This window comes from Danio aesculapii, chromosome 14 (genome assembly GCF_903798145.1).
Source record: "Danio aesculapii chromosome 14, fDanAes4.1, whole genome shotgun sequence".
In the NCBI taxonomy this organism is placed as follows: Eukaryota; Metazoa; Chordata; class Actinopteri; order Cypriniformes; family Danionidae; genus Danio; species Danio aesculapii.
Window position 1 is genome coordinate 28541615 of NC_079448.1, and position 22155 is coordinate 28563769.

Below are 22155 nucleotides of genomic sequence, written 5' to 3' on the forward strand. Positions count from 1 at the left end.
TTGAAGACCTCAGGGGCTGTAAAAATCAACTCTGTTTAGGTTTGGATCTCTGTGTGTGATTTTCACTCAGTGGCATTTTTCTTAATGCATTGTCTTAAGAATAAAACGTTTGCTCTTGTATTTATAAAACTGTTTTTTAATTATTTAGTGGTAGTAACAATAGTGTTGTGGGCGGCGTGGTGGTGCAGTGGGTAGCGCTGTCGCCTCACAGCAAGAGATCGCTGGTTCGTGCCTGGGCTGGGTCAGTTGGCATTTTCGTGTGGAGATTGCATGTTCTCCCCATGTTCGTGTGGGTTTCCTCTGGGTGCTCCAGTGTCCCCCACAGTCAACAGAAGACTATAGGTGAATTAAATAAGCTAAGTTGCCTGTAGAGTATGTGTGTAAATGAGAGTGTATGGGTGTTTCCAAATGATGGGTTGCAGCTGGAAGGGCATCCGCTATGTAAAACATATGCTGGATAAGTTGGTGGTTCATTCCTCTGTGGCAACCCATGATTAATAAAGGGACTAAGCCGAAAAGGAAATGAATGAATGAATGAATGAATGAATGAATGAATGAATAGTAGTGTTGTTGTTCTTGGTGTTTTTTACTCAAAACAAAGTGTAAAAGGTTAAAAGTTACCAACTGTATTCCAGGGACCTACATGGAGAAAAATTCTACCAAAATTTAACGTAATTTAATTTAATTTAGGAATGAATGAATAATTAAATTAATAGAAGTAAATAAATTTGATTTGATAAAATACAAAAATTATTCCAAATTATTTATTTTTTAATTTTAGATTTTATTAAAATATAAATGGCTTTTTAATTATAATAATACAAATAATAATTGAATTTATTAAAATAAAAAAAAAATTAAAAAAAAAAAAATATATATATATATATTTATATATATATATATATATACTATTTATATGTATATATTTATGTATAGTTGAATTATTAGCCCCCCTGAATTATTAGCGCCCCTGATTATTTTTTCCCCCAATTTCTGTTTAACGGAGAGATTTTTTCAACACATTTCTAAACATAATAGTTTTAATAACTTATTCATATTATTTTTTCCATGATGACAGTAAATAATATTTGACTAGATATTATTCAAGACACTTCTATACAGCTTAAAGTGACATTTAAAGGCTTAACTAGGTTAATTAGGTTAACTAGGCAGGTTAGGGTAATTCAGCAAGTTATTGTATAACGATGATTTGTTCTGAAGAAAATTGAAAAAATATATAGCTTAAAGGGGCTAATAATTTTTACGTTACAATGGTGTTTAAAAAAATGAAAAAAAAAATAAATAAATAAAAATAAAAATAAACAAATAAGACTTTCTCCAGAAGAAAAAAAATTATCATACATACTGTTAAAATGTCCTCGCTCTATGCTCAAATGCCCTAAACATCATTTGGGAAATATATATATAAGTAAAATAAATAATAAATATATATAAGTAAAAAAACGAATAAAATTTTTCCAAATTTCGTTCAAATATAATTTAAATAAAAAATAAATAAATGTAACAGATAATTTACTATTGTTTAATAACATCTATTACATAATTCATGAAATAATGAAAAATTATTATAATATTTATTTAATAGTAATTTATTTTTAAATTACCCTAACAATACAGTACAATGTATAAAACAGCAATAGATGTAGCGTAAAGGAAAAGAATATTTAAAACAATATTTTACAAATACTTTACAGTACTATTTTTTCACAATATTGCACATACAAATACAAATTAAATTAAATATAAATTGTAAAAATATAATATACAATATAAATATGCAGTAAAATATAAATTATCAAAAAATTGGGTTTTAAATTTTAGGATGAGGAGTACACCATATTTTAGAAGTTATAGGAGTAGTAGTGCAACATATTTTATGCATCCATGGCATATTAAAAACTGAAAGCCTGTGAGCTAAATAGTGTAGAGAGAAATATTTAGCTTTTTTATTTATAACTTTAGCTCTAAGGATTTGTTTTTTAGAGTAGAAAAGCTTTCCTCTGTCGTTTGGCAGTGAGGAAAGTTTATTCACAACGGTATCCTTTTTCTTCATCCATAAATGTACAGCTGTGGACCGCTCCTCAAAACCTCTATTGTCTCAGACACTTCCTGCTTCCCATCTGAAACAGTTCCTGCCTACATCAATCAGATTGGCCTGTAGGGGAGAAGAGGAAACTTCACAAGTGAACCCTCCGGCTTTCTCTCACATTAAGCCTAATGTCTTCACTTCATCTTCAGCTCTCAACCTCAAAACACACTCTATTGTCAACCCCAATGACGTCACTTATGTATGACAGTATGAGATTTATACTGCAGGCACATACAAAAGCACACACACAGACCCATATACTGTATACAGCTATGGAAGAGAACACCTGAAAATTCTCAATATCTCTTGATTTTATGATAACATTTCCTACTATTTTTAAATTAAGGTCTAGTCATTTGAACATATTATTTTGCATAAAATAATCAAATCTAGTAGGCTATACACAGTGCTCAGCATAATTTAATACACCCCATTTTGAAAATGAATATTTTTATCCATTTCTCAGTGCATATATACTCTCAGAAAAAAGGTACATGGTACAAATAATGTTCCTTAAGGAGCAGTTTTGTACATTTGTAAAAGTTATATATGATACAGACCTTATATGATAAACCTTATAAGATACAGAAAAGACCTCTTATGATATTGTTCTGTGGCTTTTATGGTACAATTGAAATGAAGGTGCACAAGTGTTCTCATAAAAAGGTACATAAGTGTTGGACAACTCCTTTATTAAAATATCTATAAATATACAAAGTAATTTATGAATAATGTCCATATTAAAACATGAATCATCATTTAAATGTTAAAGGAACTCATAAACATTAATTATTAAGTTCTATAAAACAATAATACAAAACAACTGGCAAATCATAAAACTATAGGTATTGTAAACTAAACATTTAAGGCATTTTAAATAAATGTTTGGTAACTATTTTTGACACTGTTAAGGTACAAAGTCTCTTGTCTGTGGAGATTTGTACCTTTGATGAAGATACAATATTGGATCTGCAGGTTTTAAAAACCAAAGGTACATTTTGGTTTCCCACGATACAAATCATGTCCTTAAAGGTACAAACTGCAATGGTACAAATTAGTTTTTTTGAAGGTAAAATTCTGTTCCATAAAAAAGTACTGCCCCAGTGACAAGGGTTTGTACCTTCTTTGGTACAACTTTGTACCATTTTTCTGAGAGTGTAGGCAATGTATTTTGGTGCATTTAAACAAAACAGATTTATTAAACAGATTTATTTTTTAAATAATATTTTAGTCACCAAACATATTTAGAAATTGAAAGATAATACAATTAAATTCAAGCAAAATATAATATAAAACCAGCTATAACCAGCTTGACCAGCCTGGTTAGGCTGGTCAAACTGGTTTTAGCTGGTCCAGGAAAACCAAGTTGGGACTGCATTGCAAATTATGCTGGATTGAACAGTCATGAAAGGACATGAAAAGCACATGAAAGCAACTTGAAGTTAGCCTAATGGTAACCACAAACTTAATTTCACTCAAAAACGGAAATGGCCATTCTAAAAGCCTATAGGAAATTCCTAAGGGAACTAGAAAGTGCTTTCAGTGTTTTTAAAGACTGAACTAAACTACAATCCAGCAAATTTTGCAACTTAGTCCATTTGCTGTGAATGTAGATTCATTAGCCCCTAATATCCCCTATATATAAATGTAATATAAATTAATATAAATGTAAAATAATATATATGTATAAAAATTCATTCATTTTCGGCTTAGTCCCTTTATTAATCTGGAGTCACCACTGCCGAATGAACCGCCCCTCACGTTTTACGCAGCGGATGCCCTTCCAGCTGCAACCCATATCTGGGAAACATCCATACACACTCATTACTATGGACAATTTAGCCTAACCAACTCACCTGTACTGCATGTCTTTGGACTGTGGGGGAAACCAGAGCACCCGGAAGAAACCCATGTGAACCCAGGGAGAACATGCAAACTCCACACAGAAACGCCAACTGACCCAGCAGAGGCTCGAACCAGCGACCTTCTTGTTGTGAGGCGACAGCACTACCTACTGCGCCACCGCGTCGCCTATATATATATATATATAGAGTCACACATTGAATAGGTATAGGTATCTATATGGTAGCCGAAAAAACTATTTGCACTAAACCTTATTTCCAATCCCTATTTGGTAATTGTTCAAATGAGTTGTTGCTAGAAGGGATACAGCAACGACTGAAAGTTAATGAGAATTATTTATATTATTTTTTCAATAATTTTAAATTGAATTATATTAACATATACTACCCCTACCCCAACCCTAAACATTTTCTTTTTGGCTTACTCCCTTGATTAATCTGGGGTCGCCACAGCGGAATTAACCGCCAACTTCTGTTTTACGTAGCGGATGCCCTTTCAGCTGCAACCTGTCACTGGGAAACACCCATACACACTCATTCCCACACATACACTAAGGCCAAATTAGTTCATTCTGTTCACCTATAGTGCATGTTTGGACTTTGGGGGAAACCTGAGTACCCAGAGGAAACCCACGCAAACACGGGGAGTACATGCAAACTCCACACAGAAATGCCAACTGACCCAGCGACCTTCTTGCTGTGAGGCGACATCGCTACCCACTGCGCAACCGTGCCACCTTAAAAGTAATTACAGCCAGCATTATTCCTAATATTTGCTATATTACACATTAAATTGCATTTAAATAACGTACCCCTACCCCAACCCTAAACCCAACCATCACAGACAGTTATGTAAAAATATAAACTGTTGTACAGTGTCACAAAAAATATGCTATATTGATGTGAGTATCCACAGCTGTATCCCATCTAGACGTTACCATTAAAATGAAGCAACACAATGTACTGTTTCTGTACAGGTAAAATAACCAGCTGGTGACAACGGAAGTCCCGCGCATTCTCCTAAATGCACGCATCCTCTCACATGTTAAAAATAAGGAAATAGGCAAATAACTAGAACAATATGAAAGTAAAGTTAAACCGTTTGCTCACCTAAACAAATGTATTCATAATTATAGCAATATTAAATACATTTCTGTTTTATCAATCAGGAGAACGAATTTTTTTGAACAGGTAACGTTAAAGAAGTCCAACACGTGCAAGCAGCAAGTGTAAAAACACTATTTTACAATATACTTTGTAGAATAGATTAAGAAAAACATTTTAAACCGCTGCAATTTGTTGTGGTTTTGTGGCTCTAAAGAGCCCGGCGACTGAGCGGAGATCAGTTAACTGTCGGCTGAACACTGTCCCTTTAAGAGCTCATAGTGCTGAGCAGCGCCGTGCACTGAAACCTCCGGTATAACAAACACAACTATCAGCAGCTCAACACTCAAACTTTCTCCACCACATCTCACATTATTGGAGTTTACAACGCTCCGCATCAACACAGCGACAAAACACGGGAATATGTAACGCGAAACAGCTACGGTAAGGTGCTATTTACAATCTTTTTACATTCCAATTGACATCTAGATATCGCGTTGCGGTGAGTTAGATTCCCATCTAAACCCTGACCAGAGTGTGTATTGAGGTGTTTCAACTTTTAGTTTCATTTTATTATTATAAGTTCACTAATTTCTTGCAAACGATATAAATTGGTGTTCTAAAAGTACCCCAGGTTTTGTGCAGAAGTTATATTGCAGAAGGTGTCATGAACTTTTTTTTGGTAGTGGTCGCGAGTTTAACCATTAGCCAGGATTGTTGACTGTTCAGATGAAACTGCATTGATTCTCGTTTCAGGATCAGCAGCAGTCATGTAGCCAGCATGTACTGTACTGTACTGTACTGTGGTGTGTGTGAGATTGGCAGGGTGTGTTTTTACTCACTGAGGAATCCGATATCCACGGGCTTTACACTCGCTGAATGTCAGTTTGGTTTAAACTGAATTAGAAACACCCAGATATAATTTGCCAGTTCCTCACAGACACAACAACTGTGGGAGTCACCGGGGAATTTGCTAGAATAACATGCCATTTTGGAGGCCCCTGCAGAAATCATTTCCATTCAGCAAACTTACATGGGGAGAATCTTTACATGCACACCCACCACTTTTATAGTAGCCTACATATAAAGTTGTAATTTTTTTATTAAACTCATGTATGCCATATGTCTGTCTGAGCAGATTCCCAAATGCAGATTAAGTTCTCACGACATGGACGAGTGTATTAATTGTGATAAATCTCTTGTTGCATAATCTGACCTGTATTTCTCTCAGTGCTTTTTAAGACACTTGGAGGATGGGAAGTTTTCTCAAATGTTGTGGAGATTTTGCCTTCGGGATGACAAATTAACCCAGCTTTTTTTTTTTTGTGTGATTATTCACAAAGTATTCCTGACATATACTTTATCTGGTTAATCAGATTATTTTTTTTAGATGGTAAAGAAAAAAAAACCCCTGATATAATATAATGTAGTATACACAGCATAACTTTTAATGTTTTTTTATTATCAAGTTTAAAATTAATTGATTATTATAATGTATAATAGTCACTTATAATATATTTATAATATAGTAACATGACTATTTATAATGCTGTGGAGTGCTGGCGTTTTTATTCAGACGTTGTAGTCAGTAATGTAATCTAGATGACTTATTTTTGATATTCTGTATTCTGAGTGCTTTTGGATTACTTACTTATTTCATGCTATTTTATTAAAATCAGCATGGTCATTCTATTTGGTACGGTGGCCGAGAGAGCTCAACGCGCTGCAATTAAAGAAAACACGTGCAATTACAAAAACACCAGCAAATTAAGAAACAATCTTCTTCAAATTGATAGCACACGTGTTGCAAATTCTCACAACGCAAACAACAGAAGAAACGCGCTGCATTTTGTTACAACACAAACAACAGAAGAAACGCGCTGCATTTTGTCACTACACAAACAACTGAAGAAACGCGCTGCATTTTGTCACTACACAAACAACTGAAGAAACGCGCTGCATTTTGTCACTGCACAAACAACTGAAGAAACGCGCTGCATTTTGTCACTACACAAATAACTGAAGAAATGCACGGCATTTTGGCACAACACAAACAACTGTAGAAACGCGCTGCATTTTGTCACAACACAAACAACTGTAGAAACGCGCTGCATTTTGTCACAACACAAACAACTAAAGAAACGCGCTCTCTCGGCCACCGTACTTTGATGATTATTCAACGCATTACAATATGGCACAGAATGATTTTTAGAAGTGAGAATTTAAATGATAAAAAGAAGAATTAATGAGAATTGTGTGTAAAATTTATAATCAATGTATGCATAAAATGTTAAAATGTGTTATTATCTAATCACAAGGTAAGCTCCTAGTCGACCGGAAATCGGTATAGACCGATAATCACAATTCACGATTCTAGTGGTACTCGCGGATCTGGCTGATCTCATGTGTCTATTTACGAGTTTACAACCTGGGTTATACATCCACAGCGTTACAACATGTGTGCAATGTTATTTTAATAGTAATAGTCAATAGTAATTTTTCTTACCATTTTTTAAAATCTGTTTCTTTAATCTTCTGACCATTACATGTATGCAACATCCTTAATTTATTATCTTAGGTAAGGTGAGATCTCATACATAGAGGGAAAATGTGCTTATGCAATGTCAAAGTTATATAAAGCTTCAATCATCATAATTGGGACTTGGTATCGACTAATCTTAATGACAAGGAATCGGTATCCAAATGGGCTGCAAAAATCGTGATCGGAGCATCCGTACTAATTACAAATACTTTCAATTTATATTTTGGATTAATTATTTCAGATGACATGTAAACAAGTACTATTATGCACAACATGCCTCTAAATTCTTCAAATCGTCATTTTATATACAAACAAAGAATAAAACTTGTAACCTGTACAATAGTAGTAAAAATAAATAAACGTAATTTGATGTGATAAGTAATTTGCACATATTTGTTTTTTATTTGTTGTGATGGATATTGTTAACATCTTAATGCAAGTCTCCTTTACTCAAGAAACATGCATCATGATCATCATTATTATCACGGGTTTTATTTTGCAAATATGGTTCACAAAGGGTACAGGAAATCTAAATGGACACACTTTTAATTCTTCACCAAAATAAAACAGGATGGACAGAACAGACTGCAAAACACACGCCGACTTTTACAGAAATGCAACATACAGTACTCAGCATATATGAGTACACTCCACACAAATCTGTCATTTAGATATTTTTATAGTAGGCTTTACAATATTATATTCGTACATACACATTGGATTTGTCAGTACTGAAGCCAAATCTGGAGCTTATAACAAAATGACTCATGATAACGGTCCAAAATTGGTACACACAAATTTATGTTATAGAAAAATATTAAATGAAATTTTTAAGAAGGGCAGAATTCAAGAGAAACAAAAAATGTATAACATGTTGTTGAAATTTTGTAGTTTGTAATTTTCTTTCCCAATATTTCATATGAATATTTAGTATTGTCATGAGCATATATTGTCTTTATATTTCTGAAGATGTTTTGCGGCCTAAATATTATTTTAATAAACATATCTGATTAATAAATCTGTTTTGTTCAAATGCACCAAAATAAATGACCCATATTCACTAAGAAGTGGATAAAAATATTCATTTTCAAAATGGGGTAAAAATATGAAAAGGGAGACATTTAGTTGAATATTATTGTATGCAATTGCATGTGTAGACTTTTTATTTTAGCCATTTTTGTTGGCCAGTAAGAGATCTGACATGGCTTAAATGCTAAGGCAGTAATGTTATCTTACACCAGTGCGGTTTCAATCCAGTTAGGCTACTGAGATCTCAATATGTGTTTGAGCGAGGGTCCGTCATATTAATACACAAGTGTGTTCTGTCATCTCAGCTACGCGGCCTCCACCAGTAGTGAACAATGACGTATTGTGTCACACAATAGTGCTTCACTGTTATTTATACACACCCCCCAGCACACTGCATCCCAAAAGCCTCCTTGATTCCTGCGTTTCACAAATTGCTTTTGACTCTACAGCTTCCACTAATTGTTCATTCTGGAAGCCCAGGGATGTTTGAGTAGGATATGAGAGGGAAAGATGTTTGGAGATGTTTTTTTCTCTTTTGGCAGAGTCATAGCCTACAGAACGATGCAATCAACAGGTCATAAAGCATTTATGAAAATAACAACAAGTGGTCATGCGACAGAACAACTACAAGTAAAGAGAACTGCTCACTTGAACCGCATTCTTTTACTGTCCTCTCATGAGAATGAATTACATTAGCTGAGGCCTTATTTGATTTATGTGTTAGTGCCATTTATTGGATGATGTGCTAATGCCTTCATTTCCTGTTGCATATACAGCCTAGATGTTCAGAATCTCCAAAGTGCGGCTTTTTGAACCACTCGAGACGCTGAAAATAATTTGAAATGCAAATAGTAATTTCAATGCTGTTTACTGTTTAGAAAGCAACTCGGGATTGTTCTGTCATGGAAATGTTTTCCTGTCCATTTACATTCTAGGGAAATTCTCCATTCCGTTCCATTGTGGTTTTAGCTAGCACAGTTTTTTCAAATGAATTTCCTATGAATTGAAAGGGTGGAATTGAAACCACGTTTAGGAACATAGCAGCATAATGCGAACTACATACTGTAGGTGACCCTCACCAACCTTACTGAAACTTCAAAACTTGAGAGAAAATAAAGTGCATTAAGAGTTGGCATGAGACGATAACCGTTTTCAAGGTATACCGCAGTTTGGAAAGTCAAGGTTTTAAAACCAAAGTTTTCTGCTATACCGTTCCTGCGGTATGTGTAAAAAACATTTATTTACATTTTTATTTTTTGTTTTTAGGACAACAGTATCTCCAGCAGAAAAGATCTCCAAAGATGCCATTTTAAATAGCAAAAAAATCTGTGTTTCTGAAACTAATGAAGACAGCAGAAGTCAATGCTTCATTTGAATTATTTAGCCTGATGTGTTTACTGCTCCAAAATATTTTAAATGTTTCTCAAAATAAAATATGTTGTGTTTAAAGAGGAAAAAGTAGTTTTTTATCCAGACATTTAAAAAGAACATATTTTAGAGAAGTAATCACAATACTGTGAAACCGTGACATTTTTATCCAAAATGATCATACCATCAGAATCTTATACCAGCCCATGCCTAAACAAGAGTGTGCAAATTACCATATAACCAACTGCTTTGCTTTTCTTTTCTTTTTTTGCTTTTCTTTTTTTTCTTTATGTGTGGCTTGGCATTAGTAGGCCTTATGATCTATGTAAAATAAATAAATAAAAATTTAAAGCATGCATGCTCAACATGTGTAATTTAAATTACAGCATGTCCTGCTTGAGTTACTTGATTTTTGGGAGACCCGCCAAAATGTCTTCAGGCAAAAAGAAAGACTAGAGGAATAAATCTAGTTTGCAGACATGCTAATTTAAGAGAGCTAAAATGGACTGTTCACATAAAATGTCTGTGTCATCGTTTACTCATCTTTGTGTAGTTCTAAATTTACAAGACCTTCTTTTATCTTTAGAACACAAATAAAGACTTTTTAAAATAAAACCTGAGAACTTTTTATTCCTTCCTTGAAAGTATATTGACAACTCTTGATGCTTTATAAAATAAATAAAATAAATAAGCATCAATTTAATCCAAAGTTTCTAAAGATACCTGCTTGCTTCTTGTTTACTTTAGTGTTGTGTGTTAAGCAAGTGATTCCATCATTCCACATTTGAATCTTATTTGTTGTATAGTGTTTGAGCTATTTTCTTAAATTAAATTTGCATCATATAAAACCGTTGTATGTCTTCTTACATTAGCGCACTTTCTTGGTTCATATACTTTTCCAATGGTCTTTTTTTATTTTGAACCTGCAAATTTTGCCTGCAGAGACTTTCAGTGAATTGACATAAATGATAATGATTTGGCATAAATTCATGCTTTACAAAGATGTCTTTTGGATTTGAAAATAATTAAATTGTGACAGAATATTTTTTTTATTGAACTAACACTAGATGGTTCAGATAAATGAAGTATAACAGGAAAGACACATGAGTTTTGTACTGAGACCCAACTATAACAGGTTTTAAATGTGAGAAAAAAAACTGTGAAGGTAATGCTAGATGCAGTTGAAGTCAAAATGATTTTGAACATTATGTTTATTGGGTTTTTCCAACAAATTACAGAATAATTTATATAATAAAATAAATACCTGCTGTCCTGTTTTACCCAAGTAAGAAATGAAGCTGCCCCAGTAATTGACAAAGACATCTTGCCGCTTTTTCAAACAAAAGGCATTTTTTTTCAATGGCGTATAAAATGACACTTCTTTAATCAACAAGTCGAGCGTGGTTTAGAATCCTTCCATCTCAAAGTTATACATTTTAGTAGACTGCTAGGGCTAGTCTGACTAACCTCCGATTAATGCTTTGGTGATCAGGTAGTGTAGTATCTCCTTAGAGAGTAAGTCTAGGCTCTCTAGGCACATTAGTACCTACAACTATGGCAATAATCTCAGTGGGTCGCACACCAGACGTGCCGCTCAACACCGCGACACAGCACACACATGACAGTTGGAAGTATCGCACACCAGACGGCAGAAATATGAACAGTGTCCTCAATCGTAGCTGGGTGCCGCGGACAGCCGCCGACTTGCGGCACAGGTTGTGAACCCTGATAGAAATCTGTGTTTAGAATTCTAAAATGCATGGCGCTGCGTGGTGTGGTGTGTTGCCAGGAGGCGCATTCGGCGTGCGACTCCCTTAAGACCTCTTTCCAATGTTTTTCTAAGTCAGGGCAAGACCACAGCATATGTAGGAGAGTCCCTCTATCTGCTTTCCATCTAGGACAAAGCTCTGATTGGCCTTTCTGTGAAATTTGAATTCTTTTACAAATATTTCTCAGTTGATGTTGAACAGACCAAGGACATGTACAATTACGAAAAAAAAAAATTTATTTTGGGGAAAATCTTTTCTTTTTTTGGCTGGAATAAATGCGATAACATTTTAAAGTCAGCATTATTAGAATGCTTAAGAACTATATATCTTTATTGTCGAAAGAAAAAAAAAACACTAATCCCATAACTTGCCTAATTATCCTAGCTAGCTAACATAATACCATAGTCAAGTCTTTAAATAATACTTTAAGCTGAATATGCTGCATCCCAATTCATATACTATCCATCCTAAATAGCATTCAAAAATAGAATTAGCATCAACATATGTAGTATGTTAAAAACAGTATGCCGAAGGTTCCTGGATAGTATACTGTTTCCGTTAGAAATTCGAAGTGTAGAACAGTCCATACTCTTAACTTCTAATTTTGCTCAAAATATTGCTTTTGGATGTAAATTCGATTAGAACTACAAACTTGGGGAATAAGTGTAAATAAACTACAAACATGGCAGATGTGCGAGACCAATCGTCAAGTAGAGAGGCTTCGCTAAAGTTGTTTGAATTACTAGTAATTAATATTTAGCCCACTGGAACATATTAAAATGCCATTTTCTGTGTTCTATTTAATCTACGACAACAATGTGAACTTGTATAAAGATGTGTTTGGAAATTAACATCTAAGTGCATAATTATCCAAAGATCTGAGGATATTTCTCTGAATGAAAGACTTATGAAGGGCAGATTAACCTGCTGTTGCTTCTCCAATAAGGTAGTTAATTAAATATGAAAGAAATGTGGGTGATGTGTCGAGATGATTGATGGATGATGATGACGGGATGTAGCTAAGCATCATAGGCTGCATTTACACTGCAGATCTTGATGGTCAATTCCGATTTTGTGACTGTATACGATTATTTTTTTTTGATGACCTGCTTACATAATCTTTTAAAAGTGACTCGTATCTGATCGTCTGCATTTACACAGCACACGGCAAAGGCGCAATGACCAGGAAAAAACAGAGCGGGCGCTGACCAACAGCTGATAATTAAAGAGTGCTCTTTTCTATATTCCTCCTGTATGTAATCTGTTCGCAGCTTTTGACAAGCTTTTTTACTATAGTTTATGACAGAAAGGTTCTTATTTGTCCATCTTTTTTTGATATATAGGCTTTTTTTTAAACCAGTAGGCGTCTTAATGTCATGTCCATGGTTTTATATTAGTTTATATTGGTTACGTGGCGGACATTGCGCTCTCTCTCGCTAACATGCTTAAATACCTGTGCTGTATGACAATATAAAAGCTGTTTAAGACCTCGTGTGTGAGATTTAAGGTTTGGGATTCGGCTGAAGTCAGACTTGTAGAAAGTGTCAGACTTGACGTCATCCGTTATAGTTTTAATGACGCGCGACTCGCATTGACAGGTGAAAATCCGATCTACCTGCTTACACTGCAGACAGGGCACAGATCCGATTCATATCGGATAAATTTCCACATATGAACAAGGCCTGAATCTGATTTGAGTAAATCGGCATCCATGTGATTTGTTTCTGCTTACACGGGCCATATCCGATCTGTGCCACATTGGAGAAAAAAATCGGAATTAAGTCACTTGAACAGTGCAGTGTAAATGCACCATAATGACCATAATGGTCTGTTAATGAGGATGCAGCATGTGGCAAAGTTTGTGTAGTTTACTGTTACAATGCGAATTGGGACGCAGCACTAGTGTCTTGCAAAACACGGTCACCATGGTACCATTACCATGACAAGGACAAAAGAATTTAGTTATTAGAAATTGGTAATTAAACCTAATATGTTTAATGTAGCATTAAATATGTTTATATTATGTCATGATGCAACACATGGGAAATATTTTTAAAGGATAAAAATTTCATAGAGGGCTAATAATTTTGACTTCAACAGTATGTGTGCGGTAATTAACATGCATGTAATTTTCCATACGTGATGATGGTTTATGTTAGTGTACTAATGCAAGTCTTCTTTACTCAAGAAACATGCGTCATCCCTGGCTTTGTGTGGCAATTTGGTTCCAAACGGGTACAGGAAATTTGCATGAACGCACAGCCAGTCGTCTCTTTAAAATGGGTGGCTCTTTTATTGCATAAACCCAATGTAATAGTTGACAACCCTGGGAATGACAGGCTTATTCTGATTTCCAATCCTTTTCATAGTTTCAGATTCATGTATCATGCACATTATCTGTTTTCCTCTAGAACGGGACAGAGGAGGAGGGTTTTGTTTGAGGGACAGCTGTATCCTGTGTATTCAGTAGTTCGGAGAAAACCCAGATCGGCCATCAAGATAAATATAGTTGGGGCGGGGCAGAAAGAGCAGAGCAGGGCACGGTTTTCCCACCAAAATACATGTTTGTTTGTTTGTTTGCTTGATATGGTGGTCATTTTGCTTTGTGTTTACCACCTCAGTCAAGATGTGGAGGATGATTTAAACATACAGATATGTTGCAGATTGGTGTCCTGCCGGTTTTAGCCACCATCTTTACCTTCTCTAGACATTCATTTACGAGAACAGGCCTGCCCGAGAGCATCTCCCCAATCCTCAAGGCTCTTATCTGCAGGCGTCCCTTCCCCCGGCATCCCCAGGGCACACCGTAGTGGGAATGCGGTCATTAGACAAACACTGCCCCGTTTATAGTGCACTGTTCCATTGCTTTCATGACACTGAGTGTTTGGGATGGTTGTATTTTTTAAAATGAGCTTGTACTCACTAGGCATAGGCTGATATAAGTTTCTGACAGTATGATAACCTTGAATAAAAATATCACAGTTCCGCGGTATCATGGTATTGTGATTACTGCTCTAAAATAAGTTCTTTTTAAATGTCTTCGTAAAAAAACAACAACTTTCCCCCCCATTGAATGCAATATATTTCATTCTAGGAAACATTTAAAATATTTTGTAACGGTAAACATGTCAGGCTAAATAATTCAAATAAATCATTGACTTCTGCTATCTATATTTGTTTCAAAAACACAGTTTTCTTTACAACACATAAAAACACTTAAAATACCTTTAAATATAGGAACGGTATATCATAATTTTTTTGCAGTTTTAATACCTCGATTTTTCCAAACCGTGGTAAAACTTGAAACCAGTTATCGTCCCATGCATACTCACATTTACTGTTAGCTTTGTACCCTCATTTTTTAATCCATATGTAACTTGGATCTTTTTATTCATGACATTTTAAACAGCACAAACTTCATGGAATGTTTTATTTTTGATTCCAAATAAAGCCACTTTCAAATATGGTTGTTGTAATACAACCAGTCAAAAAAGTCATATTTGGAATTTATGAATTGTAATTGGGGTTTTGTACATGTCTAAATTGACATTTGCCATAATTCTGGGCTGAAACGAGTCACTCCAAAAGTTTTAACAGTTGTTATAAATCAGAATTGACTGCTACCACTTGCAGTTTAGATGTAGCCAAAATGTAATATCTCTATGTGCTACTAGTTTCTTAGAAGAATTTTTGTTTCCTATGTAATGCTAACTTCTTCTTTTTTGTATTCAGCTATCTCATGCACAGCCATGTCTGGACCGCTTTCAAAATATGTTTATGCAAAGATGGAAGATTTAGAATTTTAATGTGCATTAATGTGTGCACCTAGTTGATTTGTTCTGTCTCTGCATTCAGCAGCTGTTGTTTGCGTTGTTGTACATGGACTATAGGGCAGAAAGGAAAATTGGGTTGCATGCAGGCTTGCATTGTGTACAAAAATCAGCAGAGACTCCTGATGAAAATTATATCAAATTTACTGCATGCACACTGTTCTCAATGTAGAGGGCTGAAGTATACTTAAAGGGCACCTATTTTACCCCTTTTTCAAGATCAAAGAGAAGTCTTTTGTGTCTCAGAATGTGTCTGTAAAGTTTCAGCTCAAAACACTCATCAGATTATTTATTATACCTTTACAAATGTTGTGATTTTCTGCTCTGAACACAATGTAGCTGTTTTTGTTACCTGTTCCTTTAATGCTAGTTCTCCCCGCCCTCCGTTCTCTTGTGCCTGTCAGAGTGTGTCCTCATCTCCGTCAGATAAACAGCACAGTGACAGACATGAAGGAAGCAGATCTCATGTAATGTTTGTGAGAAAATTTACTTTGCACTGTTTTTGCACTGCAAATCTGACAGGATACATATTAATATACCCTGCTGCATGGATATCCGTTATGTTAATGTACAAAATAAACCTGATTTAACATCCACAAACAGAGATTGAAGCATCTTCTTTTATAATTGTACAGTAGACGGTAAAATCGCTGTAATTCATTACAAACATGCACTGTTGTAAAAAAGTTTTAAACTTGTAAAACTCATTCTTGATCACATTTGATGATGATTGATGATCACAGCGTGCTGAACAGATCTTTTAATTCCAGTTGCTTTGCGCACATCCTGTCTTGTTGGTATGATTAGATGTGTTACTACGAATACATGTTAATATAGGGGTGTCAATCAATTCGTGGGCGGGGAAAATACAATTTAGGTGGGGCACTCCTATGTCATATTGTCATATTGCGGTGGGCCTCAAAATGGGAGGGATTTGGATCCTATTTTAACATCAGGAAATTAAAAAAAAGAGACTTATTGTCTTTCTATCACCCCAATATGACTGTGGACACATTATACCTACACACAGTTCTGTCCAAACAGCTTACAAAAAATGATTTTTAAGGTGCCCTTTAAAGTTTAAGCCCGGGGCACACCAACCCAACATCAAACAATTGGCAATAAGGAAAACCAACTGTGTTGTCACCTCACATCAGCTGTGTCTGGTCCCATCTGGACCAAAAAGCTGCACTTTTTGTGAACTCAATAAACAGATGACAGCTAATTGGAAGGAGAACATGCTTTATGCAACTGCGTGAGAGGATGTACCTTTCTATACTTTCTTGACATTCCACTGTAAACAAGGCAGCGTTTACGTACATTTTCATTTGTTACTCACCACAGAGGGATTCGCTCATCCAAATATGATTGATAATCTGATAATCCATATGATTTGAAAATATATACCAAATGGAATGAAATTACAATCTGCTTTTTTGTGTTTCCTCTTGACTTTGCTTGGCATTGCTTGCTTAGATTCATCACCTCAGTTTTTGCTCTCATGTTCTGATTCATAGCTAAACGGCCAATCAGAGCATTCTCTTTCAACCACTGCCAGTGCCAGTTCTGTTACTTTTTATCAGCTGTGCAGCACAATGTGCTATTGCGGGCTTTGAGAGAAATCTGTCTGTTATTGTTGGATACTTGTTAGATGTAATAAATAAGAGTGTCAGTACGAAGAACTCAACTCAACCAAAGTGCTGTACCAAAACACAAAATACCTACAAACAAGCAAACAGCCTAAATACGTAAACTTGGTATAGCAGCAGAAGCAACTTATGTGTCTATTTTGCATCTGGTGTCCTTTCTACATCGATCATACTTTCTCTGATGTGAGCCTTACGAGAGGTTACATGTGTAATACAAGAAACAAACTAGCCTGGCAGAAGCTGTGACAGCCCAATGCTACCAGGAGACCGACTGTCAGCTTGGTGTGTCCCAGCATTTAATCACCCTCTGGCTCAACCTACCTTCTACAGTAGCCATGCCTTAAATACATGCTATTGATTGAACAGGAAAGTTATTGATAGATTTGAGAGGACCACTAAAATTGTTTTGAGGGTGCCCAGGAGGCTCAGTGTTGACTTTCTTTGGGGAGGAGATAGCTTATGTGTGATATGCTTATAAAGAACAAATAGCTGGGTTACAATCTTGACCTTTAACTAACAATCAGTTGTCTAATTGTGGTTTTGACTTTTCATGGCTTCCTTTTCTCTTACAAAATAGTCCCAGTCTTAACCACACAACTGTAGTACAGATGGCTATAAGCTAAAATGAACACTGGGAATCTATAAATGTACTACTTAATGTGTTGTGTGACTGATGTCAATCAGAAATGTGTAAATGTAGCTATTTTGTTTGAGAGTTTGAGAAATACTCTGCAGAAGGGGAAGTTGCTTCTTACAAATATTTTTGCTGTCACTTTTGTTTAAATTAATGAAGACTTGCTTAATAATTCTTACATTCATATTAGTTTCATGACACTCAACACTCAATGTTTGTGACAATTCGGCAATATACGCCACTGTACACCATGTATATGGTTGTGCATGACACTATTTCGTCTATTTACCTGAAAATCCAGCCTCTGGTGTCCAACTGAGCCTAGTTTCTTTCTAGGCTTTTTTCCTTCACTTTTATCAATTGGTGAAGTTTATTACTCGCCACTGGCTTGCTTGTTAGAGACTTGTGGAGCTGTGCATCGATGGATTTGCTCTTCAGTGTTTCTACTTTCAGTAATAAAAATTAAACCACACTGAACTGAACTAAACTAAACTGAACTTCAACTCTGAAAACTGAACTGTTTTAATTTACTAGAACTTCTATGCGAATCTGCTTTGACACAATCTACACTGTAAATGTGATATAGAAATAAACAAGTTGAATTGAAAATGCAAACTTTTCCAAATGGATTTGAAAATGCAAGCTTTTGAAAACAAAACAATTACACAGTAAGGTTTCCCTAGTTAATGTTAATGTATCCACTAACTAACTATGAACGACCAATGCTTGTGCAGCAAGCATTAATCATAGTTCAATATTCACTAGAGCACTATTAAAATACAAAGTTGTTCAGTTAATGCACACTGAGTTAACAAGAACTAAAAACAAACAACGTTATTTTCACAAACGTTAAAAAAGATGAATAAATACTGTAATGTATTGTTCATTGTTTGTTGATGTTAGTAAATACATAAAGTGACATTAACTGATGGAATGTTGTTGTTAGGCATGTGCCGGTATCACATTTTCATGCTGCGATTAATTGATTGAGCTTTTATCACGGTATACGGTATTATCACGATATTGTAATTTTACTAGAGAAACAGGTTAAAAAACACAAAAAACTTCAGTTTCGTCAACTTAGTAACTTTAATAACTTTTTAATTAACTAAAAGTACTTCAAACATTTAAATACAAATAAATGTAAATAAAACAATACACAATATAAAAGTAAACTTGAGCAATTATATCAAAGTGAATGTGCAAAGGGAAACCGTCTTCGATCAGCAATCACTCTGCATTTTTTTGGAACCCAAAATATTTCCAAACCTCTGACTTTTTTTTTGAAGGGGAATAAATTGTCGGCAGCGTTTCTCCTTCCGCCATGCTTCTTCTTCGTGTGAGGATTAGAGAGCGGTGGCAGCGGCGGCGCACGCACAGTGCTTCTCATGCGGGGATTGTTTACATCAGAGTGCGCATCAGTTCTGCGCAGCATATACGCAGTGTTTCTTCAAGCGGTTGATGGAAAATAAGCTAAAGGGGGATAAATTGTCGGCAGCGTTCCTCCTTCCGCCATGCTTCTTCTTTGTGAGAGGATTATAGTGCGGTGGCAGCGGCGGCGCGCACTGCTTGCACACAGTGCTTCTACATGTGGGGATTGTTTACATCAGAGTGCGCATCAGTTCTGCGCAGCATATACGCAGTGTTTCTTCAAGCGGTTGATGGAAAATAAGCATATAAATATAATATAAATATAAATATAATATAAATTCGGATCTATTTTTCACGGTATTTTGAAGTGCCCGCGATAACAATATCGTGCATATTCATTACCGTGATTTATCGCATTACCGAATACCGGCACAAGCCTAGTTGTTGTAAAGTATTACCAACAAAACTGTCTCCATGTGAATAAAAACGAGACTTTGTTAAAATGGTGACATGCTCATGCATGTTATGTTATGCATTCAGTCTAAAGGAAGAGTACACTGTAAAAAAAAATCCGTAAAATTTACGGTAAAAAAATGGCAGCTGTGGTTGCCAGTACTTTACCGTTAAAAATACGGTACAAACCGTAAAAGTAATTTATCATTTTTACGGTAAACTACTGTATTTCATTCATTTATAGAGGTAATATGTCTGTATTTTGAATTACCAACATCTTCACATCTTTTGTTACACAGTTAGACATGTTAACACAGCCATATGCAGGTGGTGATGAGTAAGTTACATAATAAACCAATGCTCATTACAATTCGGTATATAGAAGGTGCTCAGTGTCATTCACACAGCTACTAAACACCAGTAGGGTAACACGCATAACAACAAATTAATGAAATAAACATTGTTTATCAACATTAGATGTAACATAAATCTCTAATGTACATAACTGATGGGGAAACAACTAAAAAGATCCATAGTAATGTCAACAAAAAGCATAAAAAGTGATGTGCCATAAGGGAATTCTGGGAAAGTCAATTTACGGTTATTCGCCGTATATATTAAGGAAACATACTGTTAACCAGACTGTGGATTTTTACTGTAGCATTTTTACAGTTTTTTACCGTTGAAATCACAGCGATTTTTTTTTTTTTTTTTTTTTTTTTTTTTTTTTTTTTTTTTTTTTTTTTTTTTTTTTTTTTTTTTTTTACATTTTAAAATTTTTTTTTACAGTGTACTTGACAACTAAAACAACACTTTTGTACTGCAGGACTGCAAGTGTGCAGGTGTGAGTGTTTCTTTACAAAGTGACATCACCAACTACTGGCCTAACATGTTTAATAGAGCATTTAGCTGTCAGTCATCTGTATGTGAACCTTTGCAAAGGAAATTATTTTCTGTTAGTCCTTATCAGACATACATACCCCGACTCTTAACGTGACAAGAAAGAATGAAACAATTCCATTAATGTGCTGCTGATAGAAGTGGTGCTTCATCTGACAATATACAAATTATGGAATAAAGAAACACCAGTTTTTTTTATAATGACCTGCTCAATCAATATTGTAGAGCTGCAAACAAGCAACTTTGAACAATGTGATTAGTAATGCTGATTGTGGCATTAAACAATTCTACAAACACCAGTAAACTGACCACCACAAACTAGGGGTGTAATAACACACGCCCAACTCCCAAAACAATATTATCTTGATATTGTGTTAGGGCTGGGTGATTAATTGAAAAGTAATCGAAATCGACATTCAGAACCTATAATTGATATAATTTTTCCAGGTCAATTTTTTCGATTACTTTCTCTACCGTGTGTGGAGTCTTCTCTGGCTGGTTTATACTTCTGCGTTGCAGCCTTCGCGCGGTCGCATACCCTACTATACTATAACGCGTATACCTTCTACTTTTAATATGAAAAACATTGAAAATAATTTATTTTGTTTTGAAAAGTGCAAGTTATTTATTTTCACTTTTTTATAAGAAAAAAGAAGTGTTGGTTTTAGGCAATAGGTGTTTTAATTTCATTTGTTCAAAGCTGAAGTTCAATAAATAATCTTAGATAATAGATAGTGTGTTTCTTTCAATTATTTTTAAATCAAATAATGCACCCTTAATTCAAAAAACTTTCACCTGTAATATGTGAGCATATTTACTGTACAAAACCTGTCAGTGAACTATGAGGGCAAAAGGACAAAAAAAAAGCATTTATACTTATCTATATATCTATATCTATATATATATATATATATATATATATATATATATATATATATATATATATATATATATATATATATATATATATATATATATATATATAAATAAATAAATAAAATTGTTAATTAATCGTAATCGAGTTAAAATGTTCAATTATTCGAGATATGATTTTAGGCCAGATCGCCCAACACTATATTGTGTGCTATAAGAATAGAGTGTAATATATTAGTATTACTATTTTTATTTCTTAAAGGGTATGCTATGGTAAAAAAAAACTATAATATTATAATCTATAATACTCTCTCTTTATCACTCTCTCTGTGATAAACAAACCCCCATGTGCATTAGCTCACATGCAATTTCGTGGCTATGAAACGTCAAATTGCAACATAATACACGAAGATGTAATTGATGTTTTTGGGTGAATTATAGCTTTATAAATGCAGTAAGTTGACTCTTAAAAACCAAACTCAGTATCGCAAGTTGTATTGTTTATATCATTATATAACATTTTTATTTAGTAACTTCTTGATATTATGATTTCTTGTAACACCCGTATCACAAATGTTTGCCTAAAAACTTTGCATCTGAATGGAAAACTTCTTGAAAGGTTTAACCAGAAAAAAAATGTCAATTTTTTTTTTTCTATTTC

General features: G+C 34.6%; 1 protein-coding gene across 2 annotated transcripts in view; it reads left to right on the forward strand.

Annotated features, from left to right (window-relative positions):
* Positions 1 to 5388: 5388 nt before the first annotated feature.
* arap3 (ArfGAP with RhoGAP domain, ankyrin repeat and PH domain 3) overlaps positions 5389 to 22155 on the forward strand; it is a 65370-nt gene continuing 48603 nt past the window's right edge. For both annotated transcript variants that reach the window (XM_056472238.1, XM_056472239.1), the window contains exon 1: positions 5389 to 5520. The gene's annotated coding sequence lies outside the window, so the exon portion shown is untranslated. The remainder of the gene's footprint in view (positions 5521 to 22155) is intronic.